The sequence below is a fragment of the Desmodus rotundus genome, chromosome 3 (genome assembly GCF_022682495.2).
Source record: "Desmodus rotundus isolate HL8 chromosome 3, HLdesRot8A.1, whole genome shotgun sequence".
Lineage (NCBI taxonomy): Eukaryota > Metazoa > Chordata > Mammalia > Chiroptera > Phyllostomidae > Desmodus > Desmodus rotundus.
This window is the reverse complement of record NC_071389.1, coordinates 120,147,176-120,163,004: the sequence shown is the minus strand read 5'-3', so window position 1 is coordinate 120,163,004 and position 15,829 is coordinate 120,147,176. Positions and strand designations below refer to the sequence as shown.

At 37.4% G+C, this 15,829-nt stretch overlaps 1 non-coding gene and 1 pseudogene across 1 annotated transcript; one reads left to right on the top strand and one right to left on the bottom strand.

The window, feature by feature from the left end:
* LOC112307775 (serine/threonine-protein phosphatase 2B catalytic subunit beta isoform-like) overlaps window positions 1–15,829 on the bottom strand; it is a 156,648-nt pseudogene that overhangs the window by 34,622 nt on the left and 106,197 nt on the right.
* LOC112316941 (small nucleolar RNA SNORA20) lies at window positions 4,318–4,451 on the top strand. Its single transcript, XR_002976065.2, has one exon. It is a non-coding gene; the product is annotated as a small nucleolar RNA SNORA20 (small nucleolar RNA).

Below are 15,829 nucleotides of genomic sequence, written 5' to 3'. Positions count from 1 at the left end.
GGTTTGGGGGGAGTTTCCCCTCGTATATCTTTCCTCTTGTACATTGCTTAAGACATAGAACCCACCCAACAAAAATAGATTGATTGAATAACTTCATCTCTCTGAGTTTACAAAGAATACCTAAGCATTTCATTTTAATATCCCTGATAAATATTCACAGATTTCACTATGCATATGGCTTTCTTAAAGACTGCCATGAAGGGGAAGATTCCTGTAAGTCATTTATTTGTAATAACCCTCACTTTTTTTGTTTAACCTAAATCCCTCCACTGTATTTGAAATCAGTTTCTCCTTTCCGTACCTACTGGATGAAAACAGTTGGATACCTCTCTTTGTAGCCTTTCTGTCATTCAAACCTTCGTGAAGCCAAACCTCTTACTTCCTTCCAGGCTAAATAATTCTGTCATTTTAACACTTCCTGCAGTTCTGAATGTTTTCTTCTGAAATGCTTTGCAGGACTCTACTCTGATAGACAGCCCTGTCTATTAGAACTATCAGCCACATTGAAATGTTCTCTATTTATCCTGCCCAATACAGAAAATACCAGCCATATGTGTACAATAAACACTTAGATGTCAGGAACTATGGACTGCATTTTTAAACTGTATTTAATTGTAATTAATTGAAGTATAAATATCCACATGTGGTTGGTGGCTACCAGACTAACACAATTCTTTTGGAAGCTGGGGATATTCTATATACTCTTGGAAGAAACACATTTTATCTACTAATCAATGACCCACATTAAATGTGAAACAGAACATTATTTTTAAAGTGGAAAATTAGTTCCAACAATACTTAAAATAAATTTTGAACTTTTTAAGGTAAATGCCACTTTCACTATTTTTTCCTCAGATACCATTTAATGATGTTACATTTACACTTCTTAACACTGTTGATGCCCCTTGATGCTACACTTATTTTTAAATTTCAAGGTGAGGGGTGTGTATTAATTAGAGAGATGGAGGCATTTAAAAGTCAGTCTCACATATCTGGCCGTGATTATGGCATGATACCAGCATGCTCCCTAATTGAAATAACCATGCTCGTTAAACAAGTAAGCAAGATCAGGCCAAATTTAGCTACCAAGTACATTTTTATTTTTTCCAAATTTCTATGTTGAGTTTCACTCTGATTTGGGGGATTGATGAGTGCTTACCTTTATTATTTTTTTTACAAAAGAGAAATTTCTCCACTTAAGAAATAAACATCTACTTTTGCAAGCTTTTTTCATTGAAGTCTGTTTAATGCACAGGCTTCAAAACTCATTTACACTGAGTTCATTGCAAGTGAAATATAAAACTCATGTTTTTATATTGAAAGTTTAGTACTGCCGCTCGTCAAAAATCATGCTTACATATGTATGTCCATATCACTTCTAATACTTCAGCTTTATTTAAGACAGGGATTTTAAAAAATTAAGGGCAGGAAAAGCCTTCCAGATGTTCTTGTGCTGTATTTCCCTAGACAGGAAAGCAGAACATATGGCCCATGAACCGAAGGGAATGGTGGGCCTGGGCGTTTTCGGGATACCATGCATACACACACCCAAAAGCCCATTTGTTTCTCATTTTCTCCTCTTTGTAGAATCTAGCTCTTTCTGACTCAATGTGGCAAAAATATAACTTTTAAATAAATTAACAATAGAGGAGATAACATTTCTATACCATTGAAATATCGTTCTGAATCTATTACCCACGCTCTAGAATATTAATGAGCTAGAGGGTCTCATTTTATAGCAACCTCTTCTCTTTCTTTCCCTCACACACACACATGCACATGCACACACAGAGATATGTATAAGAGCTTTAACAAGTCAGTCAAATATGTTTTTCACCTTCTGATTACAGAAAAAAGGAACCTCAGTAAAATAAGCATGCAGTGCTGCCTTTGTAGGGCAGGAGTCTTCTGTAAGCAGGATCCCGCCCCGCCCCGCCTCCCCCCGCCGCCCCCCCCCCCCCCCCCCCCCGGCCCCGACCCAAGTGCAGAGGTTGTATCGCTCAAACACCACAAATTCCTCTGGTGCAAGGACAATGGAAAATCACGACTTCAGGGTCCGTAAAATGTGAGACATTTTCACCTTCCTTCTTTAGTGGTGCATGCAAATGCTAAATTTAAGTGTTCTGATGAGTAGTAAGCGTGCATAAGGATATGTTCACCACTGTTAAAGGTGAAATTAAGAGAGTTATTACAAAGTTTTCCTCAGGAATGTTCCAAAGGTCATTAAATGAAATTGTTTTGTTTAACTAAACGAATGATGTCTTAAGTGTGCCAACACATCGTGAAGGGGGCAACTAGTGACATATATATTTGGTGAGATAAAGAAATGACTATATACACACATATATTGCTTTTTTAAAATCTGAAAATAGAGAATTCACCAACACCAGTGTCCTTTGTGTGTGCTAACACAGGACGTGGCTTAGTCTTTGCCTTACCTTGCGGCTCCGCACACAAACACAGGCACACACAGCAATGAACACACACACACAAAGAGCGTCTTTACCTATAAAATCTTGATGTGGTTCTGAGAATTTTTGACTCATATAATTCTTGTATGAATCTCATTTTATATACAAATCCAATGGTTTAACCTCTTTCCTGAAGCTTGACCAGGGACTTCTCTTAAGGCACTAGAGAGAGAAGGCTTTCAAGTGTTTCACTATATCAGGCGTTTCACTCAACATATGTTTATTGTTCTGAAATTTTGTACTGTCCAAACTAATCAAAATGATGCATTTTCTTCCAGGCCATTCTACACTTAAGCAGTCTTAAGCACAGATACATCTCCTGGGGAGAAAAATAATCTTTCTTTATTTGGCAAATTCTATTCTACAATGTTCAGCTTTCATATCATTAGTCCCAACTATATATTTACATTCAGAATAAATTTAGACCCCATAGTATATTTACATATTATTGGGACATAGTCATTAAATATTTTCATCTTCAGGTAAGCATTGAAAGAAGACAGAGATTAGCCAGTAAAGGCCAGTACAGTATATAAGTCACTCCCTAGAGGTATATCAGTTTCCTAAAATTTAGGGTGCTTTGTTTTTATTAATCTTGATCTTATTTGTCTTTTTAGCAACTCAACTTTTGACTTTGCAGAAACTCTCTACTGTACTTTTGCTTTCTCTTTCATTCTGTTTAAAATCTCATTATGTCATTTCTTTTACTTTATGTTTATTGTGTTTTTTTCTAACATCTTAGGATAAATTCTTTAGTACTGTTCAGAGTATTTTGTCTCATTCCCCCTTTTTACTACTTTTCACAATTTAAAATGAGAAAATATTTCTAGCAAAATAGAAATGAATGCAAGAGTTAAAATAAACTTGTTATATGAGTTATAGGAGAGAAGAGAAATATGAACAAGTAACTAAAAACATACAAAAATATTCCAATAATTAGACATAAATTCATGCAAAGGTAGATAAATTTCCACAAATATTCAATTACGAAAAAAGAGATCTTCAAAAAACAAGTTTAAAGGAATCTTGGATTTTTATTCCAGAGTAGTAAATACCAAAAGACAGCACATAAAACATCTTCTGGCATTTGGGAATCTCTTTATCTGTTTCACAATCAGGAAAAAAGACTATTTTAAAAGGAAAGTAATACGATAGATAATGATAACAATGAGCAAAGGAGAAATAGCAAAGGTGTCCTTATGCACAATAATCTCTTGTACTCAATTAGGTTGGAGATAATTACACCTAAATTACATAAATAGTAGATATGGAAAGGAAAAAAAGCAAGTTTTGGAGTCACTGTATGTCACGAAGCAGTGTTATATGGCATAATAGGGTTAGCATAAATCCTGAATTAAAAATTACTTAACTCTGCCCTGGCTGGTGTAGCTCAGTGGATTGAGCACGGACCTGTGAACCAAAGGTTGCCTCAGTCAGGGCACAGGCCTGGGTTGCCAGCCAGATCCCCAGTAGGGGGCGTGTGAGAGGCAACCACCCATTGAGGTTTCTCTCTCTTTCTCCTTCCCCTCACCCTTAACTGGAACATAATCAATAGAAGAAAAAAGCAAACAAAATACAACCAGAGACATTGAGGTTGGGAACAGTCTAGCAGTGGCCAGGGGGGACTGGGGTGGGGACAGTGGGAAGAGGGGATTGCAGGAACTATTATAAAGGACACATGGACAAAATCGGGGGGGGGGGATGGTGGAGGTGGGGGAGGGAGGTAGGTTCAGCTGGGGTGGGGTGGAGGGAAGGGGAGAAAAGGCATACAACTGTAATTGAATAACAATAAAAATTAAAAAAAAATAAAAATAAATAAATAAAATCTTTTTTAAAAAATTAGTTTTTTCCCATTTATTTGCTGTGGTAGTCTTTCCAGTGACATGAGCAGTTATATGCATGGAATAAAATAACACTGGACCATTGTAAATGGAGGTGGAATATCCGTTCAATCTCTTTTGCATGCATGGTCAGCTTCCGTGTAAAAAAAAAAAAATTACTTAACTCAGCCTTAACATACCATCTGTTAAATGGGGCTATTACATCAAGTTCACAGAACAGTGATGAGTTAATACTATGATATGTTTGCATATCCATCCCCTAGCTATTTAGTGAGATAGTATGTGGGAGGACGCACTATAAACTTCCAAGTTATATTATAATACCGGGAATTAGATATTATTGCTTTTATTGCTGAAACTAAATACAGAGGATTTGTGAGCTTCCTTCATCTGAAAGTGAAGAAAAACAAACTCAAATATTACTTCAGAATTCTGTCTCTGAATGATTGAAACAATGATAATGTGTCAAAGAAAGACAGGGCTTACCATGGATTTCACAAATAGGTGTTGCTTACTCAAGTCTAAGTTCAAGGTAATACTAATAGAAATGTAGATATATCTATAGAGAGAGATTGTATTAGAAGAGAAAAGCAATTCATTAAAATGTGGATTATAAAATTAAGAACTTTTTGTGCTTACAGTATCTCAGTGGAAATAAAAATGCTTAAGCAAGAAAATACAAGTTTAAATGCAAAAGTTTAAATGCACAAGTTTAAATTTGAGAGGCAAGTTGGATTCACTATTGCACTGACATAAAAATTTTAAATGTCAGCATTACTTAAAGATTTAGCCTACCTCCCTACTTTACAGGTACAAAGTTTAGGTAAAGAGCAGGCATAGAGATAAATAAAGTGTTTCTGATGAATGAACAAAACAAGATAAATAAAATATATTCAATACTTCCTCATTAGTTTAACTCTTAAAGTTTGATTTTTTTTGTTTTTTAAAATTATTTTATTGTTGTTCAATTACAGTTGTCTGCATTTTCTCCCCACCCCATCCAAACCCACCTCTCTCCCTTGCTTCCACCCTCCCCGTTGGTTCTGTCCGTGTGTCCTTTATAGTGTGCTTTGTTTTAGGAAGACAGTGAAAAGTGAGCGCAGAAAGTCAAGACCTAATACTAGGCAAACCTAGCTAGGTGAGTCAGTAAAATAACATCAAGGAAAATAAAATGCGCTTGTAGAGGTTGGAGTACAGCCAGTGCATTGTAGTAGACAAGACGGGGCAGCAGAGTTGCGAGTTGGTTCTGAACAAAGCCAAAATAGGAGAAAAGTCAAGAAGAAAGAGAATATTAATTTAAAAAAAACTTTAATTTTGGAACAAGGAAACTATTGGCAACCATTGAGAGAACAATTTCAGTAGAGCAGTGATGGTGGAAGCCAGCTGGCAGAGGTTAAGGCAATAAGGAAGTGGAAAGAAAACAAAGGCATCAATGCTTGGAGAAATGTGAATAATTTCTCAAGATTGTGTTGTCAGGGCTTATCACAGTCCCTGGCACTTAGTGGGAATACCAAAAGCATCTGTTGAGATAAATTGAATTTGAGTATGAGAGTTCAAGATCAAGAAGCTGGTTAAAAATTGGGAATGCAGGGGAAACATTAGGTAACAAAGTGGGTAAAGGCCATGGAAATGGCAAGTATCATTGTTGGACAGATTTCGGATCTTGAGCCGAGTGTCAATAGATCAGAGTATTGTTACACAGGAAGTCTCAGAGACGGAGGTTAAAGTAGACGTAAGATAAAGTTTCCAGCAAGAATCTAGTCAACAGGTAGGGTATCATCAAAAAGTAACATCATGCTAGCATTTTCCATGCAATGAATAATGTATATGTATCTCCTGTACTGGTGCAAATCCCTACACAGGAACAAACAAGACTTAGAGACTTAAAGATTAGAACAGAAGATGGTATACTTCTTGGAAAGTTGGGTTCAAAAAGAGGACTCAAGACAAACAAAATTGGATTTAGCAGGAAAAAATGTACTGGGAAGGTGATTTTTGAGTGGTACTCAGATCTACAGAAAATGAGGAAGAAATGAAGTCCCAATATAAAATGAAGCACTAGCTCTAGACAGAACTTAAGAGCTAATGAGGAGAGATCAGGGGATTGATACAGAGGAAAAGCTGTCAAGTTGACAGTGTGGAAAAATGCTGAGTTCCTGTCAGCTAAATCTTCCTAAGGAAGCAACATATTGTGTCATCTAATGAAAGACAGCTCAAGGGAAAATGACAAAATTGAAGATGCAATAGCAAAGTTGCTCTTGTGGGAGATTCATGAAAATAATGAAGTAGGAGCTATTTTTATATCATGTGTATGGAGGGGGCTAGAGCTGCAGTGTTTGCATTTTCCTAGTTTATAACCACGTGAGCAGTTAAAACGATCCCACAATAGGGATTATTTTGAAAGACACGTTGTTATTATAAAATTATATGTGGCTATTTTAAAATGTTATATAGTCGTAAATATAACAATTGTAAAGTATGTATAGTTTTAGTTAGTATAGTCATTTCCAACACATATTGTCTTCTTCTTTAGAAGAATATAATTTAGGGTATTGACCTTTTAAGCTCTTGGGACCAGCAGGTACTCTTTCACAAATGTTCTATGGCATAAATTGAGACTAAATAAGAAAGCAGTAATTGGCTGCATTTTTTACTAGCTTCTTTTCCTAAGTCATAAAAAAGAAAACTTCCAATTTTTTAATATCAAGATACACTTCAAAATTATATTTTCCTACTTATTTTATTTGAAATGAAATTACTTATTTTTTCTTTGATTTTCTATCAAACATGCTTTCTACGTACTGTTATTATTTTGTTAATTCTTAAAAGGAATTTTAAAAAATTTAAAGGGAGGGAGAAGGAGAGGGAGAGAAACATCAATGTGTGGTTGCCTCTCACGCGCCCCCTACTGGGGACCTGGCCTCATGCCCTGACTTGGAATCAAACTGCAACCCTTTGATTTGCAGGCAGGCACTCAATCCACTGAGCCACACCAGCCAGCCAGCCTGCCTGTTATTATACTGATGCTTTTAAAGCTGACTCACCTTGTTTCTCCCAATGTCATTTTAGTAATTTACTAAATTTTAATGGAAATATAACTGGGTTACACTCTCTATATCCTAAGAACATATACCCTTAAGGCCAAGATATGTCTACACATTAGGTTCTTAAAATATTTTAGTTCACGACACTTTAAAAGCACCAAATTAGCCTCACACATTAGATATAAGCCAAAATGTGGAGCAACTTGAATCTACATACATTGCTAATAAGAGCATACAGTGTCATGACCATTTTGGAATTTTTTTAATATTTTCTTATAAAATTAAGCATGTACAATACCTACCCTTCTGCCCAGAAATTCCACTGCAAGATATTTATCCAAGTGAAATAAAAACATCAATATACACACTGACCTGAATATGAGTATTTATAGCATCTATATTCTTAACAGCCAGGATCTGGAAACCATAATGTACATCGACAGGAGAATAAAGAGAAGTGTATTGGGCGAAAAGGAGGTGACACTTTGGCAGATATCGGGGCAGATATTTTGAATAAAGAAGAAGAATTTCAAGAGGCTATACTCAAAGAACGTATTGCAAAAGCGGAAGCTAATGTGTGGGCTCAGATTTTATTTGGTCTTGGGAAGATGGCGGCAACATAGGTGGGAGCGGAGTCCACTTCCCCTCAACGCCAGGGAAATACCTAGCTGATCTGAGGAGCAGAGCGAACAGCCAACAGTATTCCAGCTTATACGAAGATCAGAGACCAAAAATAGAGGACACTGAAAGATCTGACGGTGAGACAACAAAACCTGGAGTGCTGAAAAGACTAGAGTTAGACCGTGTTAAACACATAAACGTCAGCTCAAGACCAGTGAGCACAGGAGAGTAAGGAGATAGCACCACCGAATCCCATTGGCATTCTACCATAGAAGTTCATATCATAAACCCAGGGAGTCAGAACAAAGCAATTTAAGACGCAGAGGCCAACAAGAAGAGCCTCACAAACAATGGGAAGACAAAGAAACAATTCCCAAATGAAAGGAAAGGAGGAAGTCTCAGAAAGAATACTAACCGAAAAAGAGGAAAGTCAACTATCAGATTCTGAGTTCAAAGCAATGGTCATCAGGAAACTCACTGAGCTCTCTGAGCTCAAAGAGAACTACCAGAAACTACAAGGAAACTACAATGAACTCACTGCAAACTATATCAACATGAAAAAGGAAATAGAAAATATCAACAAGAGCCAAGAGGAAATGAAGAATACAATTTCTGAATTGAAGAACACAGTAGAAGGAATGAAAAGCAGACTTGATGAAGCAGAGGACCGGATCAGCGAGCTGGAGGACAAAGTAGAAAAAAACACCCAGAAGGAGCAAGAAAAGGAAAAGAGGCTCAGAAAGAATGAAGAGGCAATAAGGGAAATGCAGGACAACATGAAACGTAACAATATCCGTATAATAGGAATAACAAAAGGAGAAGAAGAAGAGCAAGGGATAGAAAACCTGTTTGAAAAAGTAATGATGGAAAATTTCCCTAATCTGAGAAGAGAAAAAGTCACCCAAATCCAGGAATCACAGAGAGTCCCAAACAAGAGGAACCCAAAGAGACCCACTGCAAGACACATCATAATTAAAATGGCAAATTTCCAAGACAAAGAGAGGATCTTAAAGGCAGCAAGGGAGAAAAAGGAAGTAACATACAAGGGAGCCCCAATAAGGTTAGCAACTGACTTCTCAATGGAAACGCTCCAAGCCAGAAGAGAATGGCAAAAAATATTCCAAGTACTGAGAACCAGAGGCCTGCAACCAAGACTACTTTACCCAGCAAGGCTCTCAATCAAGATAGAAGACCAAATAAAGAGTTTCCCAGACAAAAGAAGTCTAAAAGAATACAGCTCCCCCAAACCAGCTCTGCAAGAGATGCTAAAGGGACTACTTTAAGGAAAGGAAGGAAAAGAGAAAGACAGAGGAACACAGGTAGGAAATAATGGCAATGAATAACTACCTATCGATAATAACCTTAAACGTAAATGGATTAAATGCTCCAATCAAAAGACATAGAACAGCTGAATGGATAAGAAAACATGACCCACACATATGCTGCCTACAAGAAACCCATCTCAGGACAAAAGACTTACACAGACTGAAAGTGAAGGGCTGGAAACAAATCTTCCAAGCAAACGGACGGGAAAAAAAAGCAGGGGTAGCAATACTCATATCTGACAAAATAGACTTCCAAAGAAGGGCCATAAAGAGAGACCCAGAAGGTCACTTCATAATACTCAAAGGAAGAATCCACCAAGAAGACATAAACATTGTAAATATATATGCACCCAACATAGGAGCACCCAAATACATAAAGAAAATCTTGGAGGATTTCAAGAAAGATATTGACAGCAACGCAATTATAGTGGGGGATTTTAACACCCCACTATCAAAAATGGACAGGTCTTCCAAACAAAAGATCAACAAAGATATTGTGTCACTTAACAATACCTTAGAGGAAATGGACTTAACTGATATATACAGAGCTTTTCATCCCAAAGAAGCAAAATACACGTTCTTTTCAAGTGTCCATGGAACTTTTTCAAAGATAGACCACATGATAGGACACAAAGCAAGCCTCAACAAATTCAAGAAAATTGAAATCATATCAAGCATCTTCTCTGACCACAAGGGTCTGAAACTAGAAACCAATGCCAAGGGTAAAAACCCAAAACACTCAAAAGCATGGAGACTGAATAGCATGCTATTAAACAATGAATGGGTCAAGAATGAGATTAGGGAAGAAATCAAAAACTTCCTGGAAACAAATGAAAACGAACTCACAACAACCCAAAACCTATGGGACACAGCAAAGGCAGTCCTGAGAGGGAAGTTCATAGCAATACAGGCCTACCTTAAGAAGTTAGAAACAGTTCACACAAACAACCTAACCCTACACCTACAAGAACTGGAGGAACAACAACAAAGACAGCCCAGAGCAAGCAGAAGGAAGGAAATAACCAAGATCAGAGCAGAACTAAATGACATAGAGACTAAAAGCACAATTGTAAGGATCAATGAATCCAGGAGCTGGTTCTTTGAAAAGATAAACAAAATCGACAAGCCTTTAAGTAGGCTCATCAAGAAAAAAAGAGAGAGGATCCAAATAAACAGAATTAGAAATGAAAGTGGAGAGATTACAACTGATACCACAGAAATACAAAGGAGCATAAGAAATTACTATGAAGACCTGTATGCTAAGAAATTTGAAAACCTAGATGAAATGGACACATTTCTAGAAAAATATAATCTTCCAAAACTGAATGAAGAAGAAGCAGAAAACCTGAACAGACCAATATCAGCAAAGGAAATTGAAGCAGTCATCAAGAAACTCCCATCACACAAAAGCCCTGGACCAGATGGTTTCACAGGAGATTTCTACAAAGCATTTAAGGAAGAACTAACCCCTATCCTTCACAGACTATTCGAAAAAATCCAAACTGATGGAAGACTCCCAAACTCTTTTTATGAAGCCAACATCATCCTAATCCCAAAACCAGATAAAGACACAACGAAGAAAGAAAACTTCAGGCCAATATCGCTGATGAACATAGACGCTAAAATTCTCAACAAAATATTAGCAAACCGCATCCAGCAATATATTAAAAAGATCATCCACCATGACCAAGTGGGATTCATCCCAGGGATGCAAGGATGGTACAATATTCGCAAATCAATAAACATAATACATCACATCAACAACAGCAAAGACAAAAATCACATGATCATATCAATAGATGCGGAAAAAGCGTTCGATAAGATACAGCACCCATTTCTGATAAAAACACTCAGCAAAGTGGGAATAAAGGGAGCAGTCCTCAACATAATTAAGGCCATATATGAGAGACCTACAGCCAACATCACACTCAATGGGCAAAAACTTAGAGCTTTCCCACTAAGATCAGGAACAAGACAAGGATGCCCTCTCTCACCACTCCTATTCAACATAGTATTGGAAGTCCTAGCCACAGCAATCAGACAAGAAAAAGCAATAAAAGGCATCCAAATTGGAAAGGAGGAAATGAAACTGTCACTGTTTGCAGACGACATGATAGTGTACATGGAAAACCCTATAGACTCCACTCAAAAACTACTCGACCTAATAAATGAATTTGGCAAAACAGCTGGATACAGAGTCAATACCCAGAAATCAAAGGCATTCCTGTATACCAGCAACGAAACTGCAGAAACAGAAATCAGGAAAAAAATCCCATTCGATATAGCAACAAGAAAAATAAAGTACCTAGGAATAAACCTAACCAAGGAGGTAAAAGACCTGTACTCAGAAAACTACACAACACTGAAGAAAGAAATTAAGGAAGATACAAACAAATGGAAGCATGTACCATGTTCATGGATTGGAAGAATCAACATTATCAAAATGGCCATACTACCCAAAGCAATTTATAGATTCAATGCAATCCCTATTAGAGTACCCATGACATATTTCACAGATATAGAACAAACATTGCAGAAATTCATATGGAACCATAAACGACCTCGAATAGCTGCAGCAATTTTGAGAAAGAAAAACAAAGCAGGAGGGATCACAATACCTGATATCAAACTGTATTACAAGGCCACTGTAATCAAAACAGCCTGGTACTGGCATAAAAACAGGCACATAGACCAATGGAACAGAATAGAGAGCCCAGAAATAAACTCAAGTCTATACGATCAATTAATATTTGACAAAGGAGGCAGGAGCATAAAATGGAGCAAAAACAGCCTCTTCAACAGATGGTGTTGGGAGATCTGGACAGCTACGTGCAAAAAAATGAAACTCGATCACCAACTTACGCCATACACGAAAATAAACTCAAGATGGATAAGAGACTTAAATATAAGCCGTAACACCATAAAAGTCCTTGAGGAAAACATTGGCAGGAAAATCTCAGACATTCCACGCAGCAACATCCTCACAGACACATCCCCTAAAGCAAGGGACATAAAGGAAAGAATAAACAAATGGGACCTCATCAAAATAAAAAGCTTCTGCATGGCTAAAGAAAACAGCACCAAATTACAAAGAGTACCAACAGTATGGGAAAACATATTTGCCAACGATACCTCAGACAAGGGCCTGATCTCCAAAATATATAAAGAACTCACTCGACTCCACTCCAGGAAGACAAACAACCCAATTAAAAAATGGGCAAAGGACTTGAACAGACACTTCTCCAAGGAAGACATACAGAGGGCCCAGAGACATATGAAAAGATGCTCAGCATCACTAGCCATCAGAGAGATGCAAATTAAAACCACAATGAGGTATCATCTCACACCAGTCAGAATGGCCAACATAAACAAATCCACAAACAAATGTTGGAGAGGATGCGGAGAAAAGGGAACCCTTGTGCACTGTTGGTGGGAATGCAGACTGGTGAGGCCACTGTGGAAAACAATATGGAATTTCCTCAGAAAACTAAAAATGGAACTGCCCTTTGACCCAGTAATTCCGCTGCTGGGATTATACCCTAAGAACACTGAAACACCAATCCAAAAGAATCTGTGCACCCCAATGTTCATAGCAGCACAATTTACAATAGCCAAGTACTGGAAGCAACCGAAGTGCCCATCAGCAAACGAGTGGATCCAAAAACTATGGTATATTTACACAATGGAATTCTACGCAGCAGAGAGAAAGAAGGAGCTTATACCCTTTGCAACAGCATGGATGAAACTGGAGAGCATTATGCTAAGTGAAATAAGCCAGGAAGTGAGGGACAAGTACCATATGATCTCACCTTTAACTGGAACATAAGCAATAGAAGGAAAAAGCAAACAAAATATAACCAGAGACATTGAAGTTAAGAACAATCTAACAATAGCCAGGGCGGGGGTGGGGGGTGGGGGCGGGGATAGTGGGAAGAGGGTATTACAGGAACTACTATAAAGGACACATGGACAAAACCAAGGGGGAGGGTGGAGAGGGGGGAGGGAGGTGGGTTCACCTGGGGTGGGGTAGAGGGATGGGGAGAAAAGGCATACAACTGTAATTGCATAACAATAAAAAAAAAAAAAAAGAAAATAAGATAAAAAAATTAAAAAAAAAAAAAAAGAAGTGTATTGAAGTAATGAAGTATTTTTCAGCAACACAAAGTAATGAACTACTGAAACATGCAGCAACATGAATCTTAAAAAAACAGAAAAGCAAAAGTTGAGAAAAAGAAGCCAGATACAAAAGAAAATACACAGTAAATTTTATTCATAGAAAGTCCTACAGTACTGTGAACAGCGGTCGCCATTGAGGAGTAGGATACTGACTGGGAAGGGCTCAGGACAAGTTGCTGTTGTGTTGAAAATGTTCTATATTTTAACTGGAGTGTTAACTAAATAAGTGTATGTTACATTTGTTGAACTGATTGAATTTTACAATTTAAATCTGTGCATTTTATTTTAAGCAAATACTTCACACAAAAAGAAGTAATTACCAAGTGATAACAATAAGACTCCTCTGAAGGGCCAAGAGACTGAAGCTTCCTTATTTCCATTGGATATTTAACCCAGACAAAAGTAGCATATTGCATTTGTGTTATCCATGTCGCATTGTCATAACAACGAAATGACCTCTTGCTCTCATCTGCATTGTTCTTAAATACCCAGCATTTCATGTTTTCACGTCGGTGTCTATCTGTACTACTGGTTTTTAAGCTTTCCACATGTAGTTTATTCAGGGGCTATAGACTTGGTCTAAAATAGTGTCACTATCTCGTAATTCTGAGCAAATCCACTTTTCAAAAAGAATGGATGACATTTAACTAACAAGAGTATAAATGTAAATTGTTTTAGATTTTTATTTCAAGAAATACCCTACTGTGATATTTTTCTTATAGAGAAGTTCAATATCTACAAGTGATGGTAGAAGTCAGTCAAAGGGACTCCGCTGTTTTAAATTTTATTTCAGACTTTCAACTTGCTAGTCTAAGGCCCTAATTATATAAGGCCTCTCACAACAAATTCTTGGTGTATTAACTCTTAATAACTCATTAGCAGGAATGGCACTATTTTGATACCATATTTCTCTAATTTTTAATTTCAGGTACTTTATGGTGTGCCCTGGCCAAGAATCACACCAGCAACCTTTTGGTTTATGGGACGATGCTCCAACCAACTGAGCCACAACAGCCAGGGAAATGACCTAAATCTTAATCAGGGCATTCCTATAGAAGATCTCAAGGCATCGCCTTCTGTTCCTTTTACCATTAACAGCCAGCTAAATTGTTCCTCTTACGGCCACATATTTTAGAACTTGCTGTTTTAGCATATGTTGCCTACATTTAGAAGGTGCCCTGTACATTTCCATCCACAAACATCAGCACCGAGATGTCACTTCTCTGTGTACATTTGTAAATAAATGTAAATGCTTGGCAACACAGGTCCACCTGTTCCAAATCACCTCATATGTTCTAAAGCCACTTCTTCTATAATAAACTCTAGTACATCCCTGCACTTCCTTCTTCAGCTCTTTTCAAATACAGACACTTTAGTAATAATAATTGCTGACTTTATTTTATCTCTTTGTTTTATTCTCTTTTCTTTCTAAAGAATGTTGACCTTAGGATATATTTGTTATCTTGAGAGAGTGAGTCACTTGACTTCTTTTAATCCCAGATTTCCCAGACTGTAAAATGTGGATGGAGATGTCTATATACTTTGGAAGAATATTATGATAATTAAATTAAAAATATGTGTAAGGTGCTTAGGATAATGTTCAACATCATGACCATGGTAAATATCTGGTTTTTATATTTTGGTGTGGAGCTACTTCTGTTTTTTTTAGTTATTTCTTTAATAATGTTCAAATACAGTTCTCTCCATTTTCCCACAACCACTTTCCCCTGCCTCACCCACCCCCTCCTCCTACCCTCAATCCTACCCCTCTTTGGCTCTGTCCCTGGGTCCTTCATGCATATTCATTGGCCACCCTTTCCCTTCTTTCCCCCTCTTGATTTCCAAATTCTGTCACTCCTTTTCTCTTTATCATTCCATGTAACTGCCTAAAGTATTTCAATTATTCTTTATTGAGTATTGTTTGTGTGGCCTTTTGTCCTTTACTTTTGAAACCATTAGCTTTTCCTTTCTGGGATATTGGCCTGAATAAATATTGCCACACAAAATGCCATCTTGAATCTGATTATTTTCTTCTTGGGCTTAAATTAGTGTCTCCTTAGTTTTATTGGCTTAGCACCTGGACTGATTATCTTGCTTGGTTAGACAAAGGGCTAAACAAGGTGAAGCTCAGGAATTCATTCCCTATGTAGGCCAGTTGGGGTTGCACTGAAAACACATTTCTTTCATGGGCGCAGATGTACTCCTAACCCTGACCATCTGCTTAGCAAACGAGCAGAAGGGGCAGGGAAAGTACTGGTGGACTGTATTATACAACCCAGTCTCAACGCTAAGCGTTCCGTCTCACTCATCACGCATCATCATGTTTAAAGACTGAAGCACAGCGGAGAAGA